A 15,421-nucleotide genomic window follows, 5' to 3' on the forward strand; every position below is an offset into this window, starting at 1 on the left:
AAGCTTTACAGTAAATAAAGGTTCTCCTGTTTTCACACACAGTCTTCAGCTGCTGCTTGGTGGGGGTGGGAAGAGGTGTGCGCTAAACATGTTCAAAAAATTGTTTAAAATGAATGTTTAAAATGAAAATGTTTAAATTATTTGGGAATTACCTCATATTCCATGGTAGGAATATGCATGTAGCTGCGGGCTTCAAAACACACCTGAGTGCATGGAACTAAATCTCTAAGACAACTGGAAGAGGTAAAAGAGTGTTCCCAGATAGTGGTGTTTCCAGTCAGATCCCTTTTGTATCTCTTCTGCTTGTTTGCTGAAGAGACTACAATCATTTTTAGCCCTGTCTTCTCAAATTCTTCTGCTCATTGTATACCAATTTAGTTGGAGGAGTTGATGAGAATATCTCTTATGCCTCTGTTTAATTTCCAAATGCACCGGGGTATGTACAAATACTATTGCTCAGCTGAGTGCTCATTTTGATTTAGTAGTCTCATTTTGAAGTAATAATTTGAGTTCTTCCTTCTGCGGAGACAGTACTTTTCCATATATGCTTATTTCTAATGCAACAAGCATCTCTGTATAATTTTAATGATGTTATTTTTATTTATACTTAATTCTGTGCTTGTGTTGAGTTTTGCTCATGAATACTCCATAGTATCTGTTCTTTCTTTGGGGTTTAGGTGAGGGTGTAAGAAAAACAATTTTAATAGAAAAAAAGCAAATTAAATAATTTGATTGATCACCACAAGCTGTCTGATATTTTCTTAGTAAGCAAGAAAATGTGTCTTGTTTCTGTGGAGTGACTGTATAATAATAAATTTAACTCCTTTATAAGATTGGTTGGGGAGGATGGAAAACAAAGGAAAATGTGCTTCTTAATCTCATGAAGATGGATGAAGCCCGCAGTGTGTAGAAGTCTTCCAGTGTGCAGAATTCTAAACATAGCATATTTTACAGGTTTGAGGTTTTTTTATCAGACTACAATAGAAGTTACAATTTTTTCAACTTTAATTTGTATTTTTCAGTCAGATTATGTGTTATCATTTGATACACCAAGATAAAATTAGTATAGTTATATCCTCTATTGTAAAGTTACGTCCTTTATTATAGGTATGTGTACCAACACATTATCATCCATACGTAGTATTAAAAGCACCTTTGGATCAGAATTCATGGTCACTTGAAAGAGGAGACTAGAAACTGTTTCCGTATGGACAGTTCCAAGACATTTCATGAGGTGTGGCATTGTAACATGACTCGTGCCATGACACTTGATTCCAAGTATCACTGGGGATAAGTAAATCTTCTAGGAGGCAAGATTTATAAGGAAATGAATTATACTGCTCATTCTAAGGCTGTACATCTTACTACAAACGAAACCTGTTCTATCTTTGAAAATTCCTAGGTTTTGAATGGAGGCTTTTGTGAAGATACCTTTTTATGATAAGGTCATTGTGCGAATACAGTCTGAAGCAACAGATGATTGCTGGCTAAGCTCCATTGCTAAGAATAACGGATTTAAGTTACTGTTGTAACTTAGTCATTTAAACTTTAACTGGCCCTCATTGGTTTTATTTAAAATCATGTTGTTCTTCGTGTTTGTTTAATAATTAGTATGGTTAAGAAAATGGGCTTTTATAAATGGCATTCTTTAACTGTTTGTGATTTGTGTCCAGTCACCTGTCAGGATGTGTTACGTCTGCTCTGTGCTCTTTTGTATTTTCTAAAAGAGAGTACAAATTCAAATGGCGGAGGATTTCATGTTTGTGTTTTCAAATGAAAGTGTTTCATTTAAAATTAAAAAATTAAATTTAAAATTTAAATTTAAAATTAAAAATAAAATTAATTCAAATGAAGGTGTTTCATAATATTTTTATCAAGAGCCAGTGGTTGTCCAAATAGTTATTAATAATACATTATTATTATTATTATTATATTAATATTAATCAGCAAGAGTTTACTCCCATACAAGTCAGGGATGATCAGAATGGATCTTTTCTCTTCATGAGCTTGTTTATGTTTATTTCTCTGAGACTTGCAAAGAGCTGGCAGACTGTTGCAGTTGTAGCCACAAACGTCTGTCCACTGCGAAGAATCACAGATTTCACATGGACAGCCAGGTATCCATCTCCTGAAGAGCTTCGTGTGGTGGACCAATTCCACTTTCTTTTCAAGTGATGTGGCATAGTTTTTACGTCTCATTTTTCTTTTGTTTCCCAATTTTCAATACACACTTGCAGGGAGACTGCCTTATTTAGTAGAGATTTGAAAAATCAGCACTTTTCCCCTTAGAATGAGCTATATCTGATCCCATACACAGGACAATCCCTGCTTGCTCCACAGATCTATCTTCCTTGCACAGATGGGGCTGATTTAGTTCAGCTTTGTTGTTCAGGTTCTTTTAATTATCTGTTAATGTAACATGAAGTATCATCATCTGAGAAACTTAAAGTTGCATTGCTTTTATGTAGAGAATTGTGATTCATGGAAGAAAGTGCCTGAACTCTCTGGTGAAAGCTGTGCAGTGAAGTTATCCTCTGCTCTTCCACATTTCACCCATACTCCAGGCATTTTGGTGGAGTATATTGCAAAGAATCAGGTTATCCCTTTTTCTTTTCCTGTCTGGTAGTACATCATGCCATAGTAAGTTGTGGCAAGTTTGAGGATCGATCCTAAAATACTTTTTTTAATAAGATGTTTGATCATAGTGGAATTTTACACCTGCTGTGAATAGCAAGCATGAGATGGATGCTGCTTTCAAGTGTCACTATTTTTGTGACTGGTTTTTGGACACCAGAATGTCCATGGGTTGTTGCTGAAGGACCTGCAGCAGAAGAGTGATCCAGTAGTCTGTAAACCGAAAATTGCTGTTCTGAAGTATGGCACTAGGCGACACAAATGGAGACAGATTAAGATACACTACTTTAAGGCAAAACACAATTCCTTGTGCCTTTTACACCAAAGTACAAGCAGCAATTGCAGCTTCCTTAACAAGCTTTGTTACATGAGGTCCCTCAAGTATAATGTGGGAAACTGAAGGCACTGAACAACTTGTAAGAGCAGGTGCTTTGTTTGTTAGCTATCCTGCACAAAGGGCTTGTTTTCAAGGAACCCAGAGGATTGGCATCTAAATCCCTTTGATGCACAGTTCCACTAATAAAAATGAGCAAGTATCCCACTTTGCATTTGTAGACACTCTGTGTCAGTTCACTGAGTACTTACGGACTTTTCTGAGGACACATGTAGTTACATAAATGAAATGGGCATGGCCAAACTGTCACATCTCTGCAGATGCTCCTTTCTGCACGGGCATGCCCATCTTTGGAGACTGTTAAGCACCCTGAGCTCCCATTCAATTTAGATGTGAGGGTATTTATGATTTAGCTGCATTACGGATACTTGAAGAATCCTTTAACTGTTGTAATCTATACTGAGATTAATTAAGAATCATGTTTCCTGCCTAGGTCAGAAAAACTTTAAAGTTTCTTACTGTATTTTCATAGGGTTCTGCAGAAGTGTGGTATTGTACTTATCTGGGAAATAGTTACATGCATAGTGCTGTCAACTACAACTAAGGAAAATTTCTGGCATTAAAAACATCAACCCAAATAATATGTTTTGTTACTTATTTGTAGTCAGTACAAGGGGTATTGTGTCTCTTTAAACTATAAAGATATTGTGCAGATTAAGGAAGATGGTTTCAATCTTCTTCGCACTGTACTGAGCATAGTACAAACATGGGGTTTTTATAGCTGGCAATGAGATACTACATTTGCTATTGCAGTGCTGTGTTTACTGTATCTAGTATGACTGTCAAATATGTAATAATTTCTAGAAAGAATTACTGCCCCTTGTAAAGACCTAAACTTCCATTTTGAAGTTATGTTTTTCCTTCTGATACTTACTGTAAATCAGAACTATGCTGAAAAGACACTTTGCATCTCTTTAGCTAAGGAAAAATAACTTGAGCTAAGCTATTTTATAGAAGAAATAGTTTTACTGCCCCTATAAAAAACACAGTAATTTGAATATATGTTGGTAAAGCTTTTCTGCCCGGAATGTGTTCATGGGAATAACACTTGGCAAATCTCTTGATGTATCATATTCTTGCAACTAAAGAAGTCAATGCATCCTTAAACAGAACACTAGAAAGGAAATGCAGACTTAACCAAAGGTGGTGAGCACTCTGTAGAGTCAGAAAGTAGGTGCTACAGAGATTTCTGTCTGCAATCTGATTTCTGTCTGTTATATTACCTTGCTTACCGTGCATCACAGAATGCAACATCAAATGTCTTTATCTGGTTAGCACATTGATATTGAAAAGTCAAGTCTATCTGCCTACAGCTGAATTCTGCATTCTTCTCCTGTGGATGCAGTAGCTCTGACTACTGGAAACTTCGCAACTACTTTAACATAAATGTGGTTTGTTTTGTGATTTCAGTTATGCTTACTTGCAGTCTCTGCAGTGAGCACCAGTGAAATATCATTCACTGCTGGTGTACTTCGGGATATGTTTTGGTCAGTAGGATTCACTCTAAGATTGCAGTTGACTTGAGTTGTCCCATATGTAAGTGCTGATGTAGATAATACATATCAGGAATTTCCTAACTGAATTTGCTTCTGACTTGCTGCTATTGAATGTACAGTGGAAAAGCATGTTCACTGCTAGAATGATGGGATGATCACTGACTTTGAGAAAGCATGTAATTTCTATTAGCATAACAGAAGAGCAGCTGTAGCTTTGCCCAGAGGCCAAAGATGCTATCTAAAGACAGAAATATAAAGGATAAGCGTAAATGGTATTTCCCTTGAGAATGCTCTCTTTTTCAGATGTGCTGATTGCATATAAGAGCAGAGAAGCACACTGAATATTTTGAAACATTTCCTTCTAGAAGAATTTGAAAGCAGCACGCACACTCTGGGGAAATCATGATGGTTTTGTGACTTTGCCTTCCAAAGGCAGGTGAGTCAGGTTTGCACCTCTTGTTTAGCCTCCAGACTACCTGGGAAACCAAAATGCCTGTGTCTTTTTGAGATCAAGGATTTTGAATCTCATCATCATCTTCCTCTGCTACTTGAATATATGCCCCAAATCTCTGTTGCCGTGGAAAGCTGCTATGAATTGATCCTTGAACTCTGTTCAGCCTTCCTCTTCAAACATTTCCTTCCCTGTTTGTCCTCCCCAGCTGGCCTCTTGCTTTTGGATTTCTCTCCTTAGTCCAGTGCCACTGAAGCAGACCACGTACACAGAGGTGACCAGTCCAAAAGTCCTGGCTCAGAAAGGAAAAGCACACAGAAAGAAAATAAATCAGCTTTATATTTCTTTAATTTGCTTAATATTTTATAGTCACCATTTGGTGGAAGGGGGTGGAGGAGGAGGTTGTTTGTTGCCTTCACTTTTACTTGTTAAGTGTAGATATATGGAAGTTATTTAGTTAATATTTTTAGTATGTATTTAGTTAATGGTTTTCTGGCTTCTCATCATTAACACAAGTGAGAAGTAGTTTAGCATTCAGTTGAGACCAAATGTTTTCAGACAAGGAGATGATGTCTTAAGGCATATTTATTGGTATTTAATTATGCATATCTTTCCATATAGTGTATGGCATTTCTGCACAGATGCAACACATACTATAAGCAATCAGCCTATTTGGCTTGATTCAGCTGCCATTAAATGATGATAACAGTGATAATTTGTTGTTGATTCTGGATTTAATGCTAGGTTCTTGGCCATAGCATATTTAAATGTCACTTACTTTACTGTAAGTAAAGTTTTGATTCTATTCACAGGATTCGTGAGCTTTGGTGCTGCTTTTAAAGCTCCTAATGGCAAAACCTGTAGGAATATACTGTGTGAATATACAGCTGGAGACCAGTAACCGGGGGTGTCCCTCAGGGATCAGTGTTGGGACTGGTCTTGTTCAACATCTTCATCGCTGACATGGACAGTGGGATTGAGTGCACCCTCAGCAAGTTTGCCGATGACACCAAGCTGTGTGGTTCGGTTGATACACTGGAGGGAAGGGATGCCATCCAGAGGGACCTTGACACGCTTGTGTGGTGGGCTGATGCCAACCTCATGAAGTTCAACCATGACAAGTGCAAGGTCCTGCACCTGGGTCGGAGCAATCCCAAGCACAGCTACGGGTTGGGCAGAGAAGGGATTTAGAGCAGCCCTGTAGATTAGGACTTGGGAGTGTTGTTCAAAGAGAAACTGAACATGAGCTGGCTTCAGTGTGCGCTCACAGCCCAGAAAGTTAACCGTATCCTGGGCTGCATCAAAAGGAGCGTGACCAGCAGGTCAAAGGAGGTGATCCTGCCCCTCTACTCTGCTCTTGTGAGACCTCACCTGGAGTATTGTGTGCAGTTCTGGTGTCCTCAACATAAAAAGGCCATGGAACTGTTGGAACAAGTCCAGAGGAGGGCCATGAGGATGATCAGGGGACTGGAGCACCTCCTGCATGAAGACAGGCTGAGAGAGGGGGCTGTTCAGCCTGGAGAAGCTTGGAGATCTCATAGCAGCCTTCCAGTATCTGAAGGGGGGCTGCAGGGATGGTGGGGAGAGACTCTTCATTAGGGACTGTAGTGACAGGACAAGGGGTAATGGGTTAAAACTTAAACAGGGGAAGTTTAGATTGGATATAAGGAAGAAATTCTTTCCTGTAAGGGTGATGAGACACTGGAATGGGTTGCTCAGGGAAGTTGTGAATGCTCCATCCCCGGTGGTGTTCAAGGCCAGGTTGGACAGAGCCTTAGGTGAGATGGTTTAGTGTGAGGTGTCCCTGCCCATGGCAGGGGAGTTGGAACTAGATGATCTTTAGGTCCTTTCCAGCCCTAACTGTTCTATGATTCTATGAATATCCTTTTGTGAATGTTGTTGATGCATGAGCTGTAAACAGTGTTATTGCAGGGTTGTCTTGTGCCATACTTGTATTAGACAAGAGAAAGAACTGGAACAGGGAATTGTACTTGCCCTCAACCACTCTAAATCCTTGTTCTAAACAACTTTTCCTCTAGTTTTGGGGTATACAGCATAGATCTGAATCACTCTCTAATGCCATCTTATACTGTTAAATGAAATGGTTTATGTGATAGATACCAAATAGCTGGAATGAAAATTTGTCCCAGGGATGAATTATTGCATAGCACTAATTCTTCAAAACTTCTATGAGCTATTCAAACAACTTATATTTTCTTTGATTCTGCAGCAATAATGATGTGAAAACATACATTTTGCTAAGCTAAAATGTTACCATGAAAATGAAAAACAAAACAAAACCAATCTACATATTTTTAACTTAATGGGTACCCAAAAATATGTCAAGTGTATTGAATTCTAGCATGTTCTGTGAATGGCTTGCAGTAACTTGTGTGCATGTTTAAACTTACGGCTGGGGTAGAGTAAAATTGATTTGGATAACTGATTTTGATAGAAAAAAAAAGAATTTGGCTGGTGCAGTAAAAACTGTGAAAATCAGACAACATGTGGCCATTGTGCTTTTTAAAGACTAACGATATAATCCCTCAGGGCAGTAAAACACGTGAGGCTGAAACATTAGAATGAAATTTTATTTACAGAAAATTGAAAAAAAAATATTGGGAGAGGAAGGGGAAACACTGCTTTTCCATTTCTTTCTCTTTCTGGAGTTCCACTGAAATTTGAGAATCTTCCTTTGTGTCAGATCTATTTGCCTGTTCCAGAAAATTGGAATCAAGGACTCGTTTTGAAATTGGACAGATAAAGCCTGTACACAAGGTTGTTTTCAGTAAGCATGGCCATTAACAGCAAGATTGTTTCAAGATTTATAATTAGAACTAGCTGTCTGCTCCAAGAAATAATGTATCTCCCTGTAACCTAAATGCTTTGATTTTATATCCATTAAAGTTTCCCAAATTGCCCATGAGTCAAGAGAAGCTTATCTCTGATGGCCTTATGGGAGCTGATATGGTTCAAAGTAAATGAGCAAATTGATTTGAAAGGTAATTCTCTATAGTCCCAGACTGAAACTTGAGGAAGAAATTCCATGTAGCCCAGCGTGTTGTTTTGGTAGTAAGTATCTCAGTACTGATATGGAACAATGTGAATATTGGTAAATAATGCCTCAGTTCAAATGTAAGAGTGGGACAGTGGGGATGGATAGTCTATATACCAAGATCATGATTTGTTTTCCAGAAACTGACTGGCTCAGTAGTTGGTATCCTTCATCCATCCTGTGTCCTTGTGGTATTTTATTTCTAGAGGTAAATTATGTGAGTTACAATGAAAAATACCAGTATGTGGAGAGCGAAGTTACCCAGATTTTTCATTTCCTCAGATGTCTCCATCTACCCGTGATGGATTTCCCGAGTCTTAGCTTTTCACTGGGCTAATTCAAAACTCACTGATGCCCTCTTAATGCTTTTTATTTCTGTTACCTGGTGAAAAGCTTTCTGTGATTCTACAAAGTGGGGTTTTTTTTTGTTTCTGAAAATAAGTCTAGGCTTTCTTCCTTCCAACAAGTACAGTTTGATTGGGTTTGGATTTCTTTCTACCTCGTTTTATAGCATCATTTTGTTGTTTATTTTTCTTATCCAGGTAGGTGACCTGTAAAGAACAGGTTGTCATCAATCTGTTGATGTGAGAAGTCTAAACTTCTCAGTTACTGTTGGGAGAACAGGAGCAGGACCCCATTTTCTTACAACTTTGTCCCCACAACTTTGTTGTGCTGTGTCAAATGGGAATTACTGGCAGCTCCTTTCACCAGGATTGTTGCAGTATCTTCACAGCAATTGCCTTCTCCGTCTTTGAAAAGTTGTTAACTTTCCTGATTGCTCTCCCATCATTCGTAATAACTGTTTGAAGAGGACAGTCTCAAGGGCTCTCTGTGTGAACTCAGGTGTTCCTAGAGATGAAAGATGTTCTGCATGGCTAATTCAAAGTAATTTTCCCATGGAAGAGATGGTCTTTAAGGGCTCTTCAGGAGACCCCTACCAGTTTAGTGCTGACCAAAAAGCGAAAGGATGGTGCTTGTACAAACCATGAGAAAATCAGGCACCTGCGTTTAAAAAAAAAGGCAAAACATTTATCTGCAGCCATGACAAGGGGCATGAGAAGTGATACGCAGCTGTGATCTGTGACGTAAAATCTGTGCTGCTTGCTAGCGAATATATTAGTTCGCATATTTTTCAGTATTTATTTGCATGGTGAAATACTTGTAGGAAATGAGAAACTTGTACAGATATCATCTTCTCCATAAAGGAAAAATAGAGTAATGATTTTACAGTGATATTCATCACTGCGTGATCCGGTATGGGTTAGAGAGTGACTGATTTATATTTAAGAAATATATGAACATACAAAGCAAACATAATTAGTCTAAAAATTCTCTTTATTCTCCCTTATCTTCCTTGCAGACATCAGTACTCTACTACTTCTTACACGTTGGTATTCTCTTTCACCACAGAAACTGTACAATAGCAGCTACTCATGGTGCAGCAAGCTCCACAGGACCTTTTTGTATGTAGAAGCACAGTTCTGCTTTTCCTCACTAAAGTATTCACAGTGTAAGACATTTCTGTAACAGTGGAAGTTGAAATTAATGTGGAAAGGAGGTGTCTTTGAATAAACCTTTCCTCAAATGACCACACACAATTCCTGGCTTGCATGAATCTTCTCAGGATTTTATCAAGTTTGGTCACAGGCTGGTTGGTGTCACTTCAGCCTTTGAAAGCGTTTTTCACTTGCCTATCCTGGATGAACAGGAGCTCAGACTGTGACATCACAATTTCCAGTGTCTGACCAACCTGTGAAAGAAAACCTGGATGTACTGAAAATCCAGACAGTGCTCTGCAGCCTGGGGAATGGTTCCTGAGCTCTGTGCAAAACAAGTCTTCTATAATTATGTTGTTTCACTGTAATGGCATGTCGAGTTACTTTAATTCAATAGACATGACACTGTATTATTCAAAGAATGTAAAGGATCAAAAACCAGTGGACTCTGCAATAATCTGCAGAAACCCTGTTCTCATTCCTTTGTAATTGTTTCTTTGCTATTCTAGTGTAGAAAAAATAGACAAACTTCAGCTTATATAGCAGGCCCAGACAAGCCAAGCAGATAGTGTATAATTAAATAGATATCTTCAAGGAAACAAACAAACCAAACCAAACACAAACCCTCTCTAGCAAAACTCGTAGGATAAAAGCATGACCTGAAAATACAGAAGCCACTGCAAAATGAATCCCTGCAGGCTCCCTGTAGAAATGGGAAGGAACATGCTTGATTAAGCCAGTGCTAACCTTTCAAAATCATGTTTCTCTGATATTTATTTCTTGAAATAATAAAAGGGGACATTTCAGATGTCAGAAAGCCATAATGTACTCCCTTGCTTGCTACTGCCCTTTTCTAACTTGAGTGTTCCCCTCCCAGAACAAACTTCTGGAATGAGAAGTCAAGCCTTGGTTTGTCCTTTTTGATGACCTTTATACATTTTGTGGCTCTGCATTTGCACCAGTTAAATTACATAGTAAGAAAAGTCACATACCTTTTTTAGGTCTGCTTAGAAGGCCTTAATCTGCTCAGTGACAAATGGTGAAACACATTCACAGGTCTATGTGAGCAGAACCTCAGGTTTATCGCATGCAGGAGTGGTTCTCATCTGCAGAGCTGCTGTCCTGCTGCTCCCTCCCTCCTGGCGCGGCAAGTACAAGTTGCTGGACAAGGAAGGAGGCTGAAGCAGGCTCCAGGCTGAGTGCAAGGACCAAATTGGTATCCATAGGGGCTGGGCATAAGCCTCGCTGCAGCTGAGCTTGTCTTCAGGGTGATGGTGCTTGGTGGGGGATACTTGGAGCCCAAGCAGGAGCTCCCAAAGGCAAGGCTGGTATCAGCAGAGAAATCTGCGAGCAGGAGTCATGCATGTTTTTGCCATGTGTAGGGCCAGAGAGGTGACAGGTCTTTGGGAAGCAAGTCTGTTCTGCTCTTTGTAATAATTAGTAAATTATTTCCACCCTCACATGTTGCTCCGCTTTGCCTGAAAGTGCATAATTTTGTGTAATTTCCCCCAAATTGCTCCCATGGTGCTAATGGGAGTTTTCTCCCAGGGCACCTTAGTGAGATGTTTGTGTTGGGAATTGCATGTTCTATACTGTTAATGAATAGAGGCAGGAATTTAATAACTTAGGAGTTTTGAAATGTGCAGAGTATCTTGGGAGGAAAGCTTTCCCTCTGAGATCCCTCACTTTATTGCTTGCATTTACTGCAGGTTTTGCATGGGTCTGTGTAGTACTATAGAGGAAACCTAGAGTTTCATGGCAGATGAATGTGATTCAATTCCTGTTTACCAAGGAATCAATACAGCATTTCAAATAATCCAAGAAAAATGGTACCAAGTTAACACACTGCAAAATACATTATTCACCTCCATTAGAGACTGGTACAAGTAATTTCCTTCTGTATATTTTTGCTATGATGCTAAATTATTCAGCTTAAATTCATGACTAATCTCTGGCTTTCTGTTTTTCCAGTCTTCATAAAAATGCCAAATAACTACTCTAATTCATTAAACAGGAAACAGCTTGCACTTTATTTGTAGACCTGGCACCACATGCCTTAAATCTGTTTAATAAAAGTGGAATATCTAAGTTACCGTGGTGTAAAATAGGAGAAGAATGTTTTTTGCTGGATCTCTGTGGAAGATAGAGTGAGTAGGAATCTTCTGGATTGCTTTTTAAACCGTGTTTCATACTGACATTTGCTTCCTGTCATAATATTGTCTTACTAGCGAAACAACTGTCCTCAACAAGGCTGCCAAGTGGAAAATCGATTTGGTCTTATGTTGACCCCTCTTTTGCTCTGGTTTAACATTCCGTTTTGCCAACAGGTATACTATTTTAGATAACAAATGTTCCTTTCCTTAGCTAACCATCTATTGCAGCTTTTTCCCTAGTAGACATAAACTGCTGTCAGGGCTTACCTCAGCTGGTACAGCAGCTGTGAGCATGCCCTGCTGATCTCGTGATAAAACTGGAGCTGGGAAACTAAGATGTCATGAAAATAGCTGAGGATGAGGTTTTGAGAGAAATATTCCTGTAATTTTTTTTAATTGAGGAAGTGAAATGTCCAATTCTGACAACAAGTGTCAGATTTATGGGCCTGGTACATTAATTATTAAGCAGTTTAATATATTAATCTATGAAATGACAGCACCAGAGAGCGCTGCTCCAGTTTGTGCAAAACCAGGGGGTAGTTGAAGTGCCCTTCTGCTGTCATGGCAGAATTTTATATTGCATTCGACATTCAAGAACAGTGTCAAGCAAGAAGCAATTGAAGGATTACTTCTTTCTGGTGTGAAAAATATGGGGAGATGTTTTGATATAAACTGCATATTCATGTGCAAGACAGAAAGACGCAAAAAGTTTTTATTTCTTGTTCCCCCCCACTTCTCTTTTCATTCCTGGCTTTTGTTTACACAGCTCTGGTAGAATCCAGCTAAGAAGCTGGTACAGAAAAATCAAATAATTTCCACAACTCCTTCGAACTATGTTTTTGCTCATATTAAGGTAACATCTTGGGATTTTCGTGCTTTGAGTTCATCTGCGGGATTCCTTTGTATTGGATAAATGGTACATCTTCCTTACATCCTTCACCAATAGGCTCAATAGATGGGGCCAGTGAAGGAAGAAAAAGAACATATTTCTCACATGCATTTAAAGGACCTCCGATTTTACATCTGCATTCCCACTTTAGCAAAGACTTAGGTGGATGTCTTGATAGATGACAAGATGGAATGTTAAGTCTTTTCAAGTGAAATGAAAATAACTGGATTTTTGGTTTTTACAAACATAGCTTCAGTTTGCTGTTGAGTATAGAGAAGTAGAACTTAAATTCTAGATATGTAACAAAATACTGCCTGTATAGAGCAGAGGAATAATAATGCTTTTTGGGAAAAAGGTGAAGTTTTAAAAAAACCCAAATGAACATTTCTGTAGATATTTAAGGATACAACAGTTGAATCCCTTGTAGTTTTATTCATTTATTTGCTTTTTTTTCACTAAACTTTATTTCTTCTCCCCCTCCAAACTTAATGTCCTTGAATATTCTCCTTATAGTCATTTTAATATCTGGTGAAGTTCCTAAGGCTGCAATTTGCTTGTAATCTTCCATCTGTTTCCTATTCATTGTAAACACATCTAGTCAGATCTTCAGCTGTATAAAAGCATCATATGAAGTCAGAGGAGCTACATGGAATTTCTTCAGATGAGAATCTCTCTTGTGATATTTTTACTCCGTTTTTGCTGAACCCAGGCTTGTTTTCACCATATAATTACAGGTTTTTCACCATTCTGATCACAAATTGATACTAATGGCCTGTTTTTTTGGCTAAAGTTCACATTCACAGTTTTTTGAAAGGATTTGTGTAATGTGGGTGTGAACTTATAAAAATCTCTAAACAAAACTTCCTTCATAAACTACTTCTCTAATGAAATGTTTATAAAAGGAAGGGTTTTATTTTCAGCGCTTTTGTTGTGCTGTCAGGCTTGTGTCATGGTGACACAGGTCGTTGTGCACAGGACTGTTACTCAGTGCGAGACCAGATGACAAGGACAGCTTTAGGTTAAAAATGTGTATTTACTAGTTAGGCCACACTTGGAAATGTCCATGTGCATTGGTTTTTGGCCTCAAATACTTAATTAATCTTCAGTTGCCTTATTGGAAAAGTTCCTTGTGATGCAATGAAGGACCAAGGTGTATGTACTGTTTGAAAAAATTATTCCACTACATTAGTAGCTAGAAACTGTATCTATAAATGGGGTAGAGTGAAATGATAGAATGGAAATAATTTAATTTGCTGTAAATTATTTTACTTGGTTTTACTGTTATTTATCATAATTACAAATAAAATCCAGGATAAAATAAGACCTGGAGAAGAAATCTGAAGCGATTGACTTTGCTTGACTATATGTTTTTATGTTCCATTAGGAAGCTACAGCAAACTTTGATTCGTGGCATTTTGTGTCTAGATACCTAATTTACGTTATAATACTAAACTATTAAATGCTGACTCTGAGCAGGTTTTCTGTGAGCAGTGGGTTTTTTTTAGCTGCAAGTGTCCCCAGATGTAAAGCTTGTTTGTTTGTTTTTAAGCACACAGTGCACGTCACCAGGAAATAGCTCCTAGCAGCATTCGGTAAACAGACTTCCTAATTAATTCTTCTCCCAAATATGTTTTATAACATCTGTAATTAACCCAAACCAAATTCAGATTTGGCACTGGCATTCAGAATGCCATCTTAGAGGCAGATGATGCCCCATCCAAGGAGTGTTCAAGGCCAGGCTGGATGGGGCTTGGGGCAACCTGGTCTAGCGGAAGGTGTCCCTGCCCGTGGCAGGGGGTTAGAACTGGATGAGTTTTAAGGTCCCTTCCAACTCAAACCATTCTATGATTCTATGATTTGATTACCACCAGTAGTGTGTGTGTTGTACCTTCAAGTTTTAAGGTCCCTTCCAACTCAAACCATTCTATGATTCTATGATTTGATTACCACCAGTAGTGTGTGTGTTGTACCTTCAGCACGAGTTTTCATGGTCCGACAGAAGTTGTAAGACATTTTTCTTTTTGATCCTGATGTCAGGATTTCTGGGTACTTGGGAAGTAATAACACTCCTCATCTTCTATTGAAAAATACAGACGCTCAGTTTGCTCTGAAGAGATTTCTGTCAATAAAACTCAGAACTTGTAGAAATGGGTTCCTATTCTCACTAATAATTGTATGTTTAACACCACATTGCCATGAAACTGAAGTCAATTCATGTTTCTGTTCCCCAGAAGTGTAAAATAAGGTAGCAGTTCACAACCACATTCATAAAACTTGGAATTAAAGGCACAGTGGGTGTCTTTCCAGTAAAGACTGCATAAGAAATCTTGAACTGTTAATATCTTATTTTAAAATCATAAGCTTTTCTTTCCACAGGAGTTCACACTTTCTGTACCTGAGAAAGATGCAGATAAGTTGCCACTACTGGTCAGGAATAAATACTGACGCAAAATCAAAATAAAGGATTATATAGATTCCTGTGTATAGTTTTGGTACTCTAATAGCTGTGATGTATATAAATCTAGAATGTAAAATTCAAATATAAATCTAGAATTTACAGCAATTCAGTAAAAACAGATCAATGAAAATGTTTGTAAATTTAGTGCCAACAAAATATTATTGTGTTGCCTATTTCTGATGGATGTTAAAATATGAGGCACCTGCCTTTATGCAGTATAAAACATTGCAAATCCTGCAAAAGTCAAAGAGAGATATTAGAAACAAGTTCCTAGCAAGCTGACATCACAGTGGTGTCAGGCAATGCAACAGCCAGCTACAGAAGATGAGGCCATTGTTTGAATTTCCTTACATTCCAGTATTTAATGAGGACACGGCAGCTTACTGGTTGTCCTG

At 38.3% G+C, this 15,421-nt stretch overlaps 1 protein-coding gene across 1 annotated transcript in view; it reads left to right on the top strand.

Annotated features, from left to right (window-relative positions):
* GRIN2A (glutamate ionotropic receptor NMDA type subunit 2A) overlaps positions 1-15,421 on the top strand; it is a 180,479-nt gene that overhangs the window by 77,931 nt on the left and 87,127 nt on the right. The gene's annotated exons all lie outside the window — the stretch shown is intronic.

The sequence above is a fragment of the Lathamus discolor genome, chromosome 6 (genome assembly GCF_037157495.1).
Source record: "Lathamus discolor isolate bLatDis1 chromosome 6, bLatDis1.hap1, whole genome shotgun sequence".
Classification (NCBI taxonomy): Eukaryota; Metazoa; Chordata; class Aves; order Psittaciformes; family Psittacidae; genus Lathamus; species Lathamus discolor.